Source organism: Myzus persicae, unplaced genomic scaffold (assembly GCF_001856785.1).
Source record: "Myzus persicae strain clone G006 unplaced genomic scaffold, MPER_G0061.0, whole genome shotgun sequence".
Classification (NCBI taxonomy): domain Eukaryota; kingdom Metazoa; phylum Arthropoda; class Insecta; order Hemiptera; family Aphididae; genus Myzus; species Myzus persicae.
In genome coordinates this window covers 512,262-533,212 of record NW_019103603.1, presented here as the reverse complement: position 1 = coordinate 533,212, position 20,951 = coordinate 512,262, and the positions used below count along the sequence as shown (strand labels likewise).

The window sequence follows — 20,951 nt, the reverse complement described above, 5'->3', positions numbered from 1 at the left end:
CGCACGTCTAAATTGACGCAAAGAATCAAATAATCAGCGATAAGTATCATAATATCGAATATTGCATTCCTTGCTGGCATGCATAATTTGTTAAGTATCTCCGAAAGTTATACTTCTGTGGTGGTCATCACGAGCAAACTTATTATAGGTATATTATTCACTGTTAAATGTATCGAAACTTCTGGTATTTGTCTCGGTCAAGATGTGGTATAGTGTCAGAAGAGTGGTTCTTCGCTGTATTGAATTCGTACAAAATGTGCTTTATATCGGACTATTATATTTATAATGCTCATGCAATAATCATACATACAGCTTGAATGATTTACTCAAAGTATTTAAAAATAATAAGCCATTATAGCTATAATAATTATTATGATAACTATTTATTTTTAAAATGTACAACGATTTGAAAACTTCATAGTTAATTTTTTTTTTTGTTTCATATAATACTAAAAAATATTTTGTTCAAAATGTGCATGATAAAATACGTGGTCGTAGTTTGGGGCTCAACTGACTCAGCCAGTGCGTCACATAAGATATAGCCCAATACTCCGATAGTCGTCTGGACCCTAAACACAGTCATATTTGCATATGATAGAGGTATTGTGTTGATAATTTACCTATTTTATAGCTGTCTCAATTCAATATAATCGCTTTAAAATTTATGATGTTCCGAATTCATCCATTCTATACAATAGTTTTTCCATATAATATATTATATATACTTGAAGCTTTGGCATTTTCGCATTCAATTTTTGAATATATTAAGCCACACCGTAGCGTAGACAGGAGGGCGTTGTAGTGTTGTAACACGCCACCATTCAGCCGTATTTTTGCAAAAAAATATGTTTACTAAGTGCCTCAAATATATGAGAAAAAAATATGTTGAAAACTATGTTGGTACTAAATTGTATAGATCACATATTCTCATGATATTCCTTGAAATATTATTTGGTTTTATAAAATAATACTGATGGACTATACTACTGACTACATGGGTACAAGTATAAAACGAAACATGTTAAATGTAAAATCTATTGATAAAAAGAAATATTTAGTAATTAGGTAATACCAATTGCCTGCACAAACATAACCTGTCAGAAATAAAAAAACTAGTTATAAAATAGATTCAACCACAAAAAATACATACAAAATTACATATTATAACATGGAATTTAATTTGTAAAGTATAAGAATATTCGGATTTTTTTAGGTTAACAAAAAGGTTAAGCTTATTCTAGTTTCAGTTAATTCAAGTGTTCTGGAGAAAAAACTATTCAGATTATAATAGGTTTAGGCCTATCGGACGTAGACTTTTTAAGAGTTTTAGCGGTACAAATTCCAGCTAATTGTTGATGCATACTTTACTCAGCAACCGCAAATAAAAATATTCGAGAACAAAAGCGTAGCGTAAAATAAAAAAAACAGCACTACAATGAAATGAGAAAGCATTTAAATTCTCAAGTTGTACATTTTTAAGGTAGTATATAAGTTAATATTCATTGCCGATATGTACCTCACAGTGGCGCCATTTGATAAGAGGCCCTGGAAATATAATATAACTGAAGGATACCACATGCTCGGCTCGTTAGCTATTTACCACTAACATTTTTATCTTAATACAATATTACCATCTTAAATATTTGTATATTATGTATTTATATGTATTATTACAAATAAAAAAAAGCCTTCAGTTTTATTTTTTTAAACATGCTAGAGGGGCTGTAAATATAGTTTCTATCTCATTGTTATAATTTTAGACTTTTCTAGTAGGACCGAACAAATTAAATTACAATACTAAATACAGCTGCTGTGAGGTAACAGATAAAGTGAAAAATACTAAGTGTAATAACAATATAATTATTTAGAAATCTCGGATGAACTCAAGAGTGTCTGTTTTTGGATTTCTATGATGACAGTTGATCATTTTTTGTAGGGTAAGAATGAAATAATTAAATTGGAAATATAATTAAATGAGTGTATAACATCTTTGTTGATGTACATGACCACATACACATTATTATTGTTCCCAGTCCACAATATTATAAGAATATTCACGTCTTCTTACAAACATCGAACCCACCTTGTGATTTTTATTAGTAGATTGGGAGAAAATTCCTACCTCGTCACCCGCAAATGATGCTACTGGTTACCTACACTGGTTTTTTTTTTAATGAATAACGAATAACGATGACTAAATTAAATTTTTAAATGCCGAGGAAGCGTTTTAAGTATGAAACGGGGTCTTGTGTAGGCAAATTTGTAGCGCCAATGGAAATTATACTGTCGATTGCATAACCCGATAACTCGGTTCAAATGTTAAACCATTAAATACGCATTACTATATCATAATTCATTATACATAAAATATAACACCACAATGAATAGATGTTCAAATATTAGTTATTTAACTGATATAAAGTCATAAATTAAAATTTCATTAACAACGACTCACCGTGTGCATTAGTTAAATAATAATTATGTCTGCAGTAGTTGCGCAGAGTTAAATAAATATTTAAAAAAATATGGTTCGACTACAACTAAGACCACCCTCACACAGTCACACCTACCCACATATTATTTCTCTAAAAATATTAATGTTGTAATCGAATATTTTTATCTGAAACTTAATATTGTACAGAAAAGTTTCATAATAATTACATTTCATATATTGAAATATGTTTAAATAAATTAAGAATAAATAACTTCATCATTGTATCATATACAAATTAATGAAAGTATATTTTACGACGTAAAATATTTATTACTTTTGAGAGATATTTTTTAATATTGTTTAAATATACAAAAGTAATTATATTTTTCTTTAAAAAAAAAAAAATGGTTTTATCTTGATTGTTTGGATACTGGTTATTATCAATAACATTTCCGAATAATATTTTATTTCAAAAGAACATTTTAATATCAAACAGATAATAATTCTTGATTAACATCTGAGTATTTCAAACAATAATGATCAATTACAATAAATACGAATGCTGCGTAATATTTAGCAGTCATTTTTTAATAAATATTATCGATTGTTATTTATAAAAAGTGAATTGTACTTTTATAAACATATTTTGGGATCAAATGAGTATTAGTACTTATATAAAACATTTATTTACAATATTAAAAATTACAAAAAGAAAACTTTTTCACCGTTATTGCTGTTGTAGGTATTTCATGATTTATGGGCCTATATTTTTCGTTATTGCATCCATGCTTTACAAATACATTTTATCATACTTATAGTGTATTATGTTTACTGCATACTAATAACGTTTTTTACGTATATGCAATACTATCCATCCTTAAACAATCGCATTTAAAAAACGAAAGAGTTTATAAACAACATAATAATGTACAGGGTACGTCACCATATTGTGTTTCCAGTTTTCATTGTTGACAATTTAATACATAAAATAAAAATCTTTCATCACTTTGCGGAATATATTTTAATACTTTAAATAAAGGAACTTTTACATCTGTAACAAAAATGTTAATTGTATTTGTGATTTAACTTCCAGAATCTTACAATGAGTTTCGTTTTAATATGATATAGGTACCTGTATAGTAATATAATCATAAATATTTAATATCAGCAAATTAATCATTAACAATGAATATTTATTTAGTACCTACATGTATATTTATTTTTTAAATTCTGAGCGGAGAGATGAATGTATTGGTTCATACAATGATATGTGTTTTTTTATTTTTATGTTTATCATCACGGTTTGGGGCAGTAAAAGTGTTCGATTCAGCTGTCTTCAACAGTAACTTTCAACTTTAACAAAAAAAAGTTGTGGGTGAGTCCGGAATATTTTTTTATGGACGTCTGACTTTCAAATTTCAAAAAATTTCTTTTTTTTTTTTTTTTTAATTGATCCTGAGCCCGGCAACTGTGGCCATTAGCTATTAGTAGGTACTGTAGGTTTTTGTATTGATGGTTTGTAGGTTTTTTGGAACGGTAGGGGGAACACGTGTGTGTTTGTTTTGGCAGAATTTCGAATGGGGCAGCCGTAGGTTTCTGCCATGCCCTGTTTTTTGTTATTTATGAAGTTTAATAAAAATTTAAAACTCTGATTTGTTTAAATATTATTTAATGCACCTTAAACCTTTTAATTATATCACAGATATTACCTATCACGTTTCCATTGAATGCAAAATTATTAAAGTTTTAATAAAATAGAACAATAATAATAACAAAAACATAAATAACTTCTACGAAAACAATTTTAAAATAAAATATCCATGTCAAAATGAACCATCCCGTTATTTAATTTATGACATAACTAAATTTTCATAAAATATATATTGGTGCCAACATATTTTGTGTCGGATGCATTCATTAAATACGAAAACAAACAAATTCTGTGATGGCACGTAAACAAATATTAGTGTGCGGATCAGTGGACATACATATTATAAAGAGCGGTGTACCTTCCTATTGAATATTGTTCAATATTTTACACATGTAGGTTATGCGTGTTACTGTGTATTATGTTGTTTTAGTGACAATAACTTTTATTTATATACGTTAAAAAAGTAAATTAATATGTGTGTATGAACGCTGATACCGAAAAACGAGCATTTACATGTGCATCCGCAAGCCAACCTAATGAATACGATTTGACAGAACCATAAATGTTGAATATTTTACGAATAAATTTGTCTGACAGTAACTGTGAACGACACTTTTAATCAGATTTTAATTTTAAAAATGGGCTTATTTATGCGTCACAAAAGTTAATTAGTACAATTCAAATAGTAATATTTGAATAATTGCTTATATAACTGCTTGAACATTCAAATTAGGAAGTTGAAACAATGTTAAAGAAAACGAAATAATAAAAGACAAATAAATTAACATCCGATAATGTTGATGTATTATAATGATTGGAAAGAAGATGTTCTAATAATTATTTCTCTTTAAATATTACTGAATTGTAGCCGTTGATAAAAAAAATTCTATCGCAAAAAAGTTTTTATCAGTTTTGGTGTAATTAAAATTTATTTCAACGCTAATATGCTTGTAATTTACGTGCGTATTAGTCATAACGCATTGAATTCATTATTAGGCCAAGGCGGTTAACTACTTAAAAAGTTAAAGTTAAGTTAATTTTTTTTTAGCTTTTTAACTTAACTAGTTTAATTGGCAGTTGAAATAACTTAGCTTTTCACAGTTGATTTAAAAATCATCTATTAAGTTAAAAAAGCCTAAAACTTTTGTTTATAAGTAAATATTAATATAAAAATAAGAACATCCAATACTACAGTAAGAAAAACAATTGATCCCCATCCCCCTTAAATCCTCCAAAAATATTGTATACAATTATAAAATTCAATTGAAATCATAATATATGTTACTAAATCAAAAAACGTTTCTACCATACATTTTTCACTATTTTGAATATTTACATGATAAAATGGCTGTAAAATAAATTTTGAATCACCCTGTATAAAAACTAAATATATAGATAAGTATTACTGTACAAGAATTTATTCTTGTATATATAAAATATAAGCTATATAGATGTATATATGTAATATGTATTAGTAAATCAAAATACTAGAGCGTTGTATGACTTAAACGTATCATTATATTATACATAACTATTGTAGTTAAAAAAATAACTTTTTTTTAACTGAGCTTAGTTAATTTTATTTACCATCTTACACAACTTTGTATTTATCGAGTTCAATATTTTTATCGTTAACTTTTAACTTTAACTGAAGGCAATTTAATTTAATTTAACTTATAACAGTTATTTATTTTCATTTACTGACCCAACAAAGCTTTGTTTAAATTGCTGTTTAACATAATATAACCACTGTTGAGAATGTTTGGAATCATCACTAAAGTGGCGTGCTCAGATTCGGAGATTCGAGGATATATAATATTATAGTTACTTTGTAATTTAAAATCGTAAAATAAGAGGCATTGTGAAAAATTACACGATGACATATTTCTGACATGATTAGCCTTTATGCTCAAAGAAGGAAATCATATTTAAAATTAAACCATTTCCATGGTAAGTCGTTTTTACTGGTTAAGAATATAATTATAATATGCGTTGAAATATGAAATGGAATTGTCACTTATACAAAAAGTTGCTCGGCTATCGTCAAAATGTCATATTATATTATATATTTACTGTAACACAGTATTATAATATTTAAATGAAATCTGTTCACAATTGTTGACATCAAAACTAATAATATAATATATTAAATATTCAAAAGTTATATGAAAGTAATGTACACATAGTTTGTGTATGTTTGTAAATTGCATTAGGTTTTTGTGTGTGTGTATTTATTTAAAAACGATATTATATAGAGATCCCAAATAACCAATACCAAAATCATGCTATTCAATTACCTACCAACTTCATAATTTAAGGATATCTAGAGACTAGAATGGTATCGAATAAAAAAATAATTGATACATCCACGATTCGTTATTTGTGTGCAAGGTAATATTTATCAGTTTTAGATCGAGTGAACCATTTATTTCTCTATATTAGTGAACTAATTCACAAAACATCGACTATCATTAAGAAAATGTTTATTAATAATTGACAGCATTAGTTTTGAATCTGTTATTTTTGATGCAACTTTTTGCTGTTTAAAATAAATTTGACAAGTAGTATTTTAGTAATTTAGTATACCACTTTCATAAAACTCAATAAAAACGGTATTAAGTTAGTAATTTATCCAACCCTTGCCGAATCACTTGGCCTGGGTGGCAAACCCCACATCCACCTAAAATCTACCTGGACTTCCTCTACCATACACATATTTAAAATCGAATCTCAAACCATATACGTACCTGGTATAAATAATGTATTAACTAGTTGTAACTATTACTTGACAATTTAAGACATGAATAATAAATTTCGAAGCAAAGTTTACAGGACTAAACCGGTGGTTTAGTGAGTGTACTGGATGAGCCATAACATGGTCAGTCATCTGTTGAAATCCCGCCCACATTGGAACTTTTAGCGGTGAACCTTACTCAGTCACGTACAGTTTTCACCACCATAGTGGAATTTGGACAGTGACATCTGCACACACGTCCGTGACTGATAATAACGGTAAATATATAGTGTTGCCATATTTGGCTTGGGTCTCGTCAGGAACGGTTCTAGGAATTCTAGGATGGAGTGTACAAAAATACTCAATTTTGAAATAAAAATTAGACCTCTTTATTTTAGATAAATTGTTTGTTTATTTATTAAAGTTACAAACAAAAAAAAATATTTTTAATTTATTGCAGAAGTACGGCCATACTTCTCAGAAAATGTTGCTTTTTCAACAGTACAAACTTTAAAGGCTGTTGTTAGTTCTACTGCCGTAATAAGTAACGATTCTTGGGTATCTTTTTGATCATGCATTTGAATATGGGCGATGATTTCGATACAATAGTGAATTTTTTTTTGTGATTAGCCGTAGAAATGTGGTGATTTACGTCTTTACGTCAGCTTTACCTCCGTGAGTAACGGATAAACAACTATCACAAATTACACAGAGAACTTTATCCGTATGCTTTTTTTTTTTATAAAACTAAACTCCTTCTTGAAGTCGTTCGAAAAATGGCACTTTTTCTTTTTCGCCGCAGACATTTGAGTAAACGATTCATTAAAAATTACTCACTTTCTGAAAGAAAAAATCGTACCGTACGCTGTCGAGTAAATAAAACGACTGACTGATAATTATTGACTTATAGCAGTTATGTAGTGTGCCCGTGTGCTGCATTATAAATAAATTTCATGAGTTGATAACAATAACAGTTGCGATAACGATTTAATTGGATTTTAATCATATACGTTTAGTCGTACAAGATTATTAGTAGAACAAGTGACAAGTTGAAAACCATATTTTTGTTTTTTGGTTTTCGATTATAATTCATGAATAGGGCCATTTTGGTCTTTTGTCGGGAAGAGCAGCCTAACCTAACGCGTCGGGTTAGAGATCTCAATATCGGTGACAGTTCCGATAGTCGAGACGGATGCCATCCCTCCATCCCTGGGTAAATGGCTTATTATTGCACAGTATGTTTCCCTGTAGGGTGTTCTATAACGTGAAATACATATTTATTGTTATACTATAATCTATAATATAGTACGGTTGATGGAAATTGATGGTGAAAGAAACAATAACACAATGTATTAATGTTTAAAAGTCGAACCCCCTACTACCCTTCTCGAGCACGCCCCTGGCTGTGTGTATTTGATATGAACATTTTGTTGGCATATAGTGTTACGATAATAATAAATAATCAACAATACATTTTCTTGAATTTTTATAACATTTTTTTTTATTGTTTATTACTTTATTCGCCACCCTCACTTTTCAGAATCTAAAAACTACTTCAATAGGTTAGATACTTCAGCAGTTAAGTAATATGTAATAAACTACTTACTATTTAAGTACTTACTCTGAACACAATTACTAATTTTTTTCTGCCAAAAATATTTATTGTACTTAATGATCAATGACTATCCAGTACTTTATACATTTGAGATTTTTATAATATAATTACTTATTATATGTAATAGAATAAAGCTATTCTTAAAATACACCAATCAAAAGATGCGACTATAAATATAACAAAAAAAAAAAAATAACTGAAAACCTTTGACATTTTTCACAGTGTTTAGTATTCACGGGATTTCCCTATTACGTCGATATCGGGAATATTGTTTCCCGAGATTATTCCGGTGAATTTCCCGGAGTGTAAACCCTAAAAATACATTGTAAATTGCATAAATAATCGTAGAAGTTACGTACTTATAGTTGTTTCAACTTTCAATAATAATAAAAAATAAAATAATGAACCTTGCTCACTTTTATAGACTTAAGTGAATAATGCATTTTTCTTCTAGCGTAAAATGTATTCAATTTGATCTATACTGTTATTGTGTTCCAACATATGAATCGTAATTTCACGTAAAATAATTTATCATAAGCTCATGTCCGTAGACGTTTGAAGGCTTCGAATATTTCGTTATTCATCGATCACCGGTGACGTGCCGTCGTCGTTATCGGAACACTATAAACCGTTTTTATATGTCCCAGGCGTCTCTCAGCTATATAGTGGTGTCATTATTACTGAGTTGTACACGTATTGCACAGCCGTTCAAAAATAATTGATGTTTCGCACGGTCGACTATATTCGAAATCCGTGACAAATTAACAAAGTATTGAACATTGTATGCTTAAGATCGCAAATAAATAATAATATAATATACACGTTGTTCAATAGCTAATATAGTTATATTATGTTTAATACAATTTTATATTTTATTTGAATTTAAATAATTTTTTTATATCAAGATTGACAGGTTTAATGATTTTAAAGTAATTTTAGCCAAGTATTATTAATACACCTTATATAGGCGTGTATTACGTATGTAGTCGTATTTTTTTTTGTCACTTAAATCACAGCCCTAACCTGAATGCAACTTATATTACGCCCGCTAATGACAATTGTTTTTCAAATAATAATTATTATAATGATGTTTCAAAAAATAAAAACTAACAGGATGTTTAGTTGATTAACACTGCCCCTACCCGATGCACGCTCCAGGTGCTTATCCAATTTCAAATAAATAGAAATCTTCAAAGAAAAATGAAGTTAAATCATATTGTTAAACAGTCTAAGCTATAAGATGTACTAAATTAGTAGAACATATAGTTTAACTTTTCCTGAAATTCAATTGTATCTAAAATGTAACAAGGAGTTTTTTAAAGGAAATTAATAATTATACTAAAATTTGTTTAAGACATCTGGTGAAGACCACAAGTATCTGTTTTCTGTTTTTCAAACTGTCCATGAGGAAAATAAGTCAGCTCTTATTTTAGATAGAGCAAGTTAGAGTTTAGCATTGAGATTAAGAGGGTGTAAGAGGGTAGTCTATAATATTTTCAAGTAGCTCTTTCTTGGAGCATAATAATAGAAGTAATTTATACAACTTTAAATGTTTGTATCTAACTATTTTTAAATATTAAACTTTTAAATAGTTTTATTTAAATCTTACACATAATAAAATTAAAAAAACTAGGTTAGTTCTAACTTCATATCTCATAATTAACTTCGACATGCTAATTAATAAAAACTTTTTAACAATTTGTTCAAGGATGTTTATAAATATTTTCGAAGTTAATATAATAATAATTCATTACTATTACAACTGTACTAAAACTTTATTTTTTTCTTTGTGAATACAATATAAAATATATCCATTTACCGTGAAAAAACTTCTTCAGGTTTAATATAAATGTACAATTCACGTTATATTTTAATTTGCTAAACAGAGTTTAATACACTTGGATAATACTATTTTTTTAGCCTTATGTTTTATAATAAGTTAAGGCTTAATTATAATTACTGGAACGTTAATACTTTTGTTAAAATAAATGTTAACTTATATTTAAAAATTAAAATAAATTCTTAATTGATTTAAGAATACATTATTGGTTTGCGGGTGTTTAAAGTGTATAATTATAAAATATATACAGAAATTACTTCACAAAGTCACAACCACGAAACAATATTATAATTCTGTGAAATTGAATGCACAGTATTATACGAGTTCTCTCGTTACAAAGGATATTATTATGATATTATATATGTTGTCTCTTTTTGTTTTTAAACGATTATAAACAATTACTATCTATTACATTCAAAATATCATTGTAATCTAAAATGTCAAAAGTATTTTGTTCTTTGCTATATAAATAAAACATCAACGATCAAAGTGTTATTGGGTTGGTAATCAATAAATAGAATATATAAATATTCAAAATTAACATTGAAGAAAATAGTGAAATGCATTGTAGAAGAGTACGTTATTCGTATACACAACAAATACAGGAATATTATGTTGAAATAGTTTTCCTGTTACATTAAATATTATTCAATTAAAGTTTCGAATTTTTCGACACACCAAAAATATAATAAAAAAATAAAATATATTGGCTGTCAAGATGTGAAACAAAGTAGGTATTCGCAAATAAGTATATTTTAAAGAATAAGAAAATAAACTATTCTAAATAAAGTAACAATCAATATTCAATAGTAAGAAGAAATATTAACAGTATTGCACCATTCGCTTTTTACACAGTAAATAAATATTTAAAGTAGTATTCGTAATTTATTTCTTAATATTAATATATTTTATTTTGTATTTTTTTATTAAATTTGTCTATTTTGGTTTCAAATAAAAACAAACATTTTACTATAATTTATTCAATAACAATTAATATTATAGCGTAACAAATAAAAATCTAGGATTATAAGCAATTCGTGTTCCTATTCAATTAAAACTGAAAGAAAATATTATACATTTTTAAAATATTTACTATTGAACATTTAGCACAATAAACGGGCAAAAAAAGTTTGAAAAAATATATTGTCATGTTAATTATACTGTAATATACTTCCTGAAAATAACGAATATCTACAATTTATTATAAGGATTTTGTTAATCAAGAAAAACAACGACCCAAGTTCTCTTTATTTAAACCGTGTATGTTGCAAAACTCATTATCTGTTTTCATTATACTATGGGAAACTATACAGTTAGAATTTCAGTACGACTGTCTACTACTACCTACCTATTTATAGTAGAACCAACCATAGTAACAAGGAAATCGATCTCATTTTGGTGCATGCAACTTTTTAATTACTCCTACCACTCTAAAAACTGTGTTCAGTGAACATTGTTCACGTATACGAAAGATAAGTGAAAAAATCCAACGATTTATTCAGAATCGAAATAAACAATGACACTGAGATTATTTAATAGCTTTGCATGGAACGATCGTTAAGATTTTAACATTGATCGAATTCAAGTATTTATTGATATTATCTTGCGAATGATTTCAGTTTGGTCGTTTTAATATTATATTGTAGGTACTAGCTGAATTATCGGGCTTCGCCCGTGTGTATTTTTATTTTTTTCATATTTGCAATATATCTCTATAACTTCTCGCAACAATTCTTATCTACATAAAGGATAAAAATGATAAGTTCCAGGTAACCCGCGGGCCACCATGAGCCCGTGCCGTGCAGCACAATGCGTATTGGCGATGAATAATTATAATTGTTAATTACTCCACAAAAACGCAACACTTTTGAAAATCCTTTCTCATTGCGCGGTTAAAATATGAGAAGAACCTCTATTCCAAATTTCAAGTTAGTACGTTGCGTAGTTTTTGAGTTACAGCGATCAGTGAGTAAGTGGTATTTGGATTTTATATGTTTGGATGAGTGAGAGTGAATGTCAAATGTCAAAATTAACCACATTACATGGGATATTCGTTGATTTTATTCGTTGTATAAGAGGTATAACACACAATAATAGTTATTAATTATGGGTGCTATATTATAAGGTACTATAATATTGTACTAGTTCATAAACAACTTCTTGACAACTTGCAAGACGTCAGGCGCCTTAATCGCCTGAAGGTGTATGACTTAGTTTAAGTGACTTCGGCTAAGAAATAAAGGAAAGGGACCACCTTATTGAAGAACAACCCCAAATATGTTGATGTATACATATAATATTATATATATTACTCATGTATTATGTTTGGATGAATGGCTTTGCTGCTGAACTGCAGGTCATATTTTATCGTTATAAATTGTGTTTGTAACGTTTATAATTAATATTATTTATTCACTCATATTATTTAGGCGACTATTGTATTTTTAAAGACTACTGTTCGTTGGAATAAAAATACTTTAGGGTTGTTAATAAAAACTTGTTTAAGTTTAACAACTGATGATTAAGTGATTAGTTATAATAATGTAGCATAAGGCAAATCAATTTTGGAACCACTAATTTATTGTGTACTACACAAATAAATAATCATGTCGTTTCTGCACGTTTGAGCCAGTTGGTCGAAGGGGTGGAGGATATTATAATAAAACTTTTCTTCTTAATTCGTGTGATGAAATGAATTCTTTGTAAGCTGTACAGCAAAAAAAAACAAAAAAATTATTTAAGTTATTTAATTTAAGAAACAGTGATGTATACAAGAAAATCGGTCATTATTGATTGGATGTAATAAGAACGTATCACTCCGGAGCGATATCAACCGAAATCCATTAATCTGGATCCGATATCGCACGATACCGTGTAATATATTGTGCGGAGTCCGTCGAACTCGACTCGGTTTCCTGTTTATAATAATAATATTTTAACTGCTGGCACACGAGTCTCGGATGTAAGCGCCACCGCCGCGGCAACAAGTGTGTGTGTGAAATTATATAGGACACTAACCGGCGACGGCAAACGACGGCAACGACGACGACTACGACGACGACGACGAGTGGTGTCTCAGTGGCGGTGGACCGTCAGCAGCAGCAGCAAACGTTGACGAGCGGTGTGTGTGCGCGTGTGTGTTGTACGGCAGCAGCAGCAGCAGCAGCAGCAGCAGCAACAGCAGTGCTCGGCGGGCGGCGGCCATCGAACGCGGTGTTTCCGATACCGGCCGACCGGAAGTAGACGTTAGCTCCGTATTCGGATCTGTTTCCGGGCAGCGCAAATACGATCGTAAATAATATAATTATACTATAATATAATTAAAGTCGATGGACCGAAAAAGTTCTGATCTCCGGTCCCGTTTAAATTAACTTACTTAATTCCGGCGTTGTCCATCAAATAATAATATTATATAGGTAATACTGGAGGTATATAGTTTTGAAATCTTTTCCTCGTCGCCGATTTCAGTGACCAGTGTGTTAGATCACATCACGAGCGTGTTCATCGTGGGACGGACGGAGATTAAAATAATAATTTTAAAGAAATAAAAATCTAGATTGAATTAAAACACGTTTTTTTTTTTTACAATATCGGTTTCTGCGTGGTTTCAGCACGTCACCGTGGTGGTAGGAGGGTGCGTGGAGGTGGAGGATTTATAATCCGAAAGGTAAGCATGTGCGTTATTGTAATAATATCATAATAATTGAAAAAATAATCGTTGTCGTTATCGGTTGACTGTTGTATCTATTATAAGCACCCACGCGTATTTATTTATACTTTTTACGACGACGATGACAATGTAGTATAATACAGCTATATAGCGTTGTATTATATATCATATTATTTCATTGTCAGTGGTATATATCTAAATCTTAGGCAGAAGGGTGAGAGGGAGGTGATTAAAACAGCCCCACAATGCTACACATTAATCAACTTATTAAATACTTTTATGAACAGTAATAATGATTTTTATTTTATTTAATACTAACCTAGCAGTTTTATCACTATGAATAAGAAATACATTTTTTTTTGTAAACTTGGACCTTAAGTTTAAGAGAGGTGATCAAGGAGCTAATGCTTCAATCGGGACTTGTGTGAGCCGCATTGTAATTACATGATTATAATTTTTTTTTTTTTTAAATACGCATAGAAATATTATTGCAATGCTTGGAGATTATATGAATATGCATGTGAATTGTAAATTAATAAACATTTATATACAAATTACAAGAGTGTTGTTATAAAAAATAAATCACATTGAAATTGTAATATAAAATCATAGACTATAATATATTATTATAATAGCCAACAGGTAATTTAACTATTGTGATTTTTAGATAAAATTGTATTATTATATGCAGTAAAGACAATATAAAATTTAGACAAATAAATTAAGACAGAGATAAAATATATTTCTATAAAAGGTTTAGAAAATTGAATTAACTTTTAACGACCTACTTAACGAAATTTTAATATTTATATTGGTTACAATATATTTAAGAATATTTTCTGAAAATATTTAAAAATGTAATATGTTCAAACTTAAAGTTTAAGTTAGAAACAGGTTAACGTTATCTGACCAAACCAAGACTATTAAAGTTATTTAATACTTTACTAATATTTAGGGGAGAGACCAAATACATTTTGAAATTGTGAACTAAGGAACACCTTATTGTACTTGTGAAAAAGCAAAATAATGCTGTTTTTTTTGGGGGGGGGGGGGGTAAAGTGAAATGTGCATCACATGGGCCGGGTCGGTTTGATTCATAATTCCTGGGCCGAAAAAAATCACTAATCCATCCCTGGGGTGATCCTCGCACTCGAATACACCCCTGCACCCCATGAATTCTTGGTTATTTAACCATATTTGAGTATTCATAGTAGCATGTTATAAATTGTGTTCGCTATTAATGTAAATGAGTTGTTTTAATAATTATGAATTATCCTCAGGAAATTTCTTTTTGCACTACCGATCATAGAAGTAGTTTTCTCGTCCCTTTTGCGGGTGATGTGGTTCCCGTTTATCCCTTATTGTATAACCACGTATATAATACTTTGAAATCTTCCCTCAGTTTAAAAAGCAAAAACTATAATAATATGGTGTAAACGAAGGTAGGTATTAGAAAACTTCATCACAGAACTGTGGTATCACGTTGTAGTCTTACTTTACGGAAGGATTATAAAACCGTTTAAGATTTTACATCCGTGGAGAAATTAGTTTTCAACATGATACAAAAACAAATCCAAAACAAAAAAAAACACATTTGCTTATATAAATATAATATGAAAAATAAATCCCACTAACTTTATCAAACTAATTCCAGGAAAATGAAACTATATTTACTTTTTAGTCACCTACGTAGGCACCTAATGCAGAGTTTTGTAATAATTATTACGGTAGGTACACACAAATCTCATATTGTTCCGAGATCACATTCAATATTCTTCAATGTATAATGTATGTGTGACTTACACTTGCTATATTATTTTGATTCACAAATAAATATTTAATTTATTTTGAATTGGATGTGAATGGATATATTTCAATTGATGGGTGGGTGGTCAGTTAATTGTCAAGAGACAATTAATTTGCTATATTCATATGTTCAAACAGAAAAGAACTTTGGCCATAGTCATAAAATATGTCTCTGAAAAACAAGTATAATATATTACGTCAATTAAGTCCTTGAACTTAGGAAACTAAAAATAAACATAGTTAGTAATATAATATAGGTAGGTACTCTGTTCAATATATTTAGACGATACTTGTGTTAAGGACATTTTAATTATAATTTATATGCTTTGTGTAATTATTATATAAACAGTATTCTCTATTAATTATTACTAGCGTATATCGAAAATAATAATTAAATGTCCGGTCCGGTTACTCAAATCTGGTATTCGAACCAATTTTCTCTCTTCGCTCGCACAATGACGTCACCGGATAGTTCTCAAAATAATTATAATTATTATACCTACATTTAAATACTATGATAATCATTCATCACATATTTCGAAATAAAATTAAAGTCTAGGTGAAACAGTTAAAGTTTAGTTTTCATGGAATAAATACACAAGAATAATCAAAACATGTGAGATTTTCGAAAGAAAAATAATTTTTTTAATACAATTTTAATACATTTTAGAAAAAAAATGTTAACTACTTAATAATTTTGGTTATTTTTACAAAATACGATTAGTTTTGTATTTTAGATTCTGAGCAGACGAGGAATGTATTGATTTTACACAGATGTGTATGTGTTATTTTTTGTGTCTGACACATTTAAGGTGCCTAGAAGAATGTTTCAATTTTCAATTTAAACATATTTTCTGGTAGAAAAGTGAATCTAGTTGGCTCTTTAGAGGGTCAAAAGTGAAAATATTCCAGGCATTTGCATAATGGATAATAATTGAGAAAAACAAAAAAAAAAATAGAGAAAAATAAGAATTTTAATGCAAAACTATTTTTTGACAAAATAGATTTTCATTTGTTGTAATTCAAAAACGAATAATTTTAGGTACTTAAAATGTTTATTACATTTTTACATCAACAATACAATATCTTACATGGTTTAAGTAATTAGATAATATGTCTAATCTTTTTGATCTATTTAAAGACATTTGAAATTTTATTTAAGTTATTTTCCCAAAAATTAGCTATTGATAAAAAAATTTTAGCTCGGTCGAGCGAAACCTTAAAAATATAATACAAGGTTAATCATATGTTATTATTTTAGGTATTTAAAAATAATTAAGATACTATGCACGATTTTTTTAATAAGAATTTTAAGTTTAAATGTTGACAACATTTGTCAAAATTGAAAATTATTTTGTTGTTGAAAATGTTCAATTTTTATAGCTTAGGCTTGAACATTTAGTACAACATTTTTCATAAGTAGGTAGGTAGTTGAAAACAAAAGATCTAAGACATATGTTATAAATACAATTTTGTATTTAACGTTTTAGGATTAAATTTGGACGAAATTAGATGTTTAAACATTTGCTTAATAACGATTTAATTATTTTTTTGTAACTCAAAAATATTATTCGTTTGGACTTGAAATTTTTACCTGTATTATTATAATTTATATGCAATGAAATTTTGAAATGCAACGTGTTTGGTAAAATTTAATTCAACCTACTGCCTAATATTTCTGATGGTAAAATAAATTACTTTAATATCAATATAAATATATCATAAAATATACCTAGTAATATAGCCTGACTGACTGCATAATATCTGCATATAATATTAATAAACTATTAAAGCAATTATGCACTTCATAAAATAAATAATATGAATAATGTAGGTAACTGCTTAATAAAATAAATATGTAATATGTGGTAAACTAGTAAGTTTCTACCATATTTATTGGTGGATTACAACAAATTAGCGAATATTTATGACGTTAAATAAATATATAGGTAACTTTCCAATACGCTTGAAGAAACTAATCCGATAGTCAAATGTTTACTTATCTTAAGTACCCACTAGATTAAATTTCCAATCGATAGATAAGGCCATATATAATTTTTTTTAAATTATTTAAACACTACTTTACTACATTATTGATTGTAAAATCCAACATTCTTCATTCGGTAGTTCGGTGCATTCAGAATCAAAACCGAATGTATTAGTATATCGTATAGGTACAACGTATAATAATCATTATGATAATTATTAAACTATCTTAAAAATATAACAATATTATAAATTTGTATAATATTCATTTTACAGTAAATACCTAATGTATGGTTTAAATATTTATAATGACTAACATTTTTTCTTATGGTCTTGAAATTGTTTATTTTACTATGTAGATATCTTAAGTTTTCACTACACTAGAACTTCAAAATTAAATACAAAACTAATTATCTAATATGATATATTCTAATACCATAAATCTGTTAAGCTAATTTGATTTAAATGTATTAAATAAGGTCGAAAGATTGTACCTACCTACCTACTTGGCTACTTAATATATTTTACAATATATTTATGTATAATATACGTTCACAGGTTTATACATTTTTAGGTAATACCTAAGCTTTTTCTAAGTAAAGTCAATATTCAAGTTTAATAAACCCAAGAAAAATATTTATTTTACATTTTATGACTGAATTTTTGTTTAAGTATATTATCTTTGTGTTTATTCCATGACATAAAACACAATATTATTAAAGTAAGGCTCACACTTGAGTTTAATTAAACTATTAAAACTATTAAAATAAGTAATATCTGTTATTTTATTATATAATATCGATAAAAAAAAAAATTAAAAATGTGTTTGCCTATAAAAGAGTAAATTTAAAGTTCTTTTTTCAATACAATAAAAAATATTCTAATTGGCATTTCTATAAAGTCTTTATTTTTATTTTTACTATAGCATGGAAATACCTTAATATTTGGTAAATCTCCAGTTAAGTTAGGTATACTTAGTACTTACTAGTAAATATTGACTAATGCAATAGATAATTTAACTGATCATTACTAAATCCTTATATAATAGATCTAACATTAGCTTTCATTAGGTAGGTAAACAAAATAAAGCCTCGTTTTTATAATTTTTCGCTAAAATATATAGTGAGAATAAAATTAAACAACAGTTTGGATTTGCAAAGAAATATACCAAAACTAAATGTGTTTAAATTACCAATGAAGAACAACACATAAACAACTAAAAGCACTTATTTTGTTTTTTTTTTAAGTATTGTATTATTATCATTTTTATAAATTAGAAATAATATTATTACAGCGTTAATAAAATTATTATTTATTTAATATCTATCATAGTTTGATAATATTAATATTGATTGTATTACTAATATCATTAATATTATACCAATTATTACTATCAATATATAAACAGTTGACCTGTAAGTTAACTATTAAGTATTATTTACTTATTATTTGGAAAACAAAAGAAAACAATTTACATAATCTTCTGTTTTATAACGTTAAAAAATTTTTATTCTTGTTATATCACTGAGCTTAGACAATTAAATCGGGAAAACTTTGAAAAAATAAAAATATCAAACAATTTTTTTATTGTTTGGAATTATTGCCAGCTGTCTTTTTGCAATATATCATAATGTTTAATATATATATAATGTAAATATCAAGATAAAAATATAAAAAAAGTAGTTTATCTAACACTAAACTTAAATATCCAACTAAATAATAATATAAATATTAAATAACATGATGTGTATTGTTTAAAAGATATTAAAAAAATGTGTACTTCCGTACCAAAGGTATCAAAGCAAGTTTGCATTGCGTATCAGTTTTAAGAGTGGGAAATTCCTGGCGAAGTTAAATTTATCGTTAAGAAGATAAAAATAATACTATCTGTTATCTATTACATAATCTATTTATAATTAAAGTATTAACGAATTAAATCCAAGAAGTGGGGTATTATTTTTACTTTTCTTATTAGTATTTAGTTAACATCTTTGTTTTAATTAAAATAAAAACGGTATGTATTTTGAGTACAAATACAAATTAAAAGTAACTACATTATTACAATGACTAAAAAGTCTCTGCATCTATGATCAATAGTGACTATACTATTTTTAATTATTACAGATGAAGTAAAATAAATAAAAGAGCAATGAAGAAACGTCCAGTATAACTACCAATATGCACTAATCATATAATGACATTCTCATTAATCGATTTCATACTTTGTGCACTGTGCTTCTGAAAATGAAATTTAAAAGATATAATGTCATAAAATAAGTAAAAACTTAAAAAATAATAATGATAGAAAATAGTAATACATTTATTTTTTTTTCAATTTATAGATTATGTTCTACAGTCAACTGTACCCCCAAACACATACTTATTGCGATCACGACTGTAAACCAACTATGAAGTCTAAAGTTTTGAGCAATTTAATTTTGTCTTATCTTGTAAAATATATTTCCAGGTTTATTTCTACCATACTAATTACAATCAATTTACTGTCACCGTATCCGTATAAGTGTCCGCGGTATGAAAATCAAATAGTGCCGTAGACACTTGAAATTTCCCCAAATATTTATATAGGAAGATTTTCAAAATATTTTGATGATTTTTCTGCTATTTATAGCTATGATTAATTTTTTAAATGTTGTAAATTATTTTTCAGATAGACATTCAGGATCGCTTTTTATTTCTTTATACATATTATACATTTATTATAACTATTATAATTTTTAATTACACATACATTTTCAGTTTATAAAACTTAAATGTGCTGAATCGTTCGATAGCCAATTCAATTATTTGGAAACGTTGCACGTAAATTCGTTGCCAATCGTATTCGTTTTTTGGGTAAGTGGTGACTTCTTTGTAAATTTTAAGAGTTTTCAATCGCTCGCCTAAATAAGTAAAACGTACTCAATTGTTCGATAGCCATATACTGCATGCGAATAACGAGCTCGGGGACGAAATTGATGTCGCTCCTCAGCTGAAATATAAACCAGCCGCTGTATTTCTCGTCTTGTTTTTTTCATGCGCATTTATTTATTTATTACACTGCCTCGATTTTAAAATACTTGTTTGTCATATTTGTGTGTGTGGGTGTGAAGTCACTTTTAGGAGCAGTAAAAATGCTTCAATTTTCAACGTGAACTGTGGTTTGTGTGGTACTTAATCAGTAAACTTGAACGGTTATGCAAATTAAACTACTAGGT

The 20,951-nt window shown here is 27.8% G+C and overlaps 1 protein-coding gene across 2 annotated transcripts in view; it reads left to right on the top strand.

Moving 5' to 3' along the window:
- Positions 1 to 13,364: 13,364 nt before the first annotated feature.
- LOC111034892 (neuropeptide F receptor-like) overlaps positions 13,365 to 20,951 on the top strand; it is a 72,184-nt gene continuing 64,597 nt past the window's right edge. Inside the window, exons 1-2 of one of the 2 annotated variants that reach the window (XM_022316304.1) lie at positions 13,365 to 13,565; positions 13,886 to 13,941. The gene's annotated coding sequence lies outside the window, so the exon portion shown is untranslated. The remainder of the gene's footprint in view (positions 13,566 to 13,885; positions 13,942 to 20,951) is intronic. The other variant, XM_022316305.1, reaches the window with a different exon arrangement.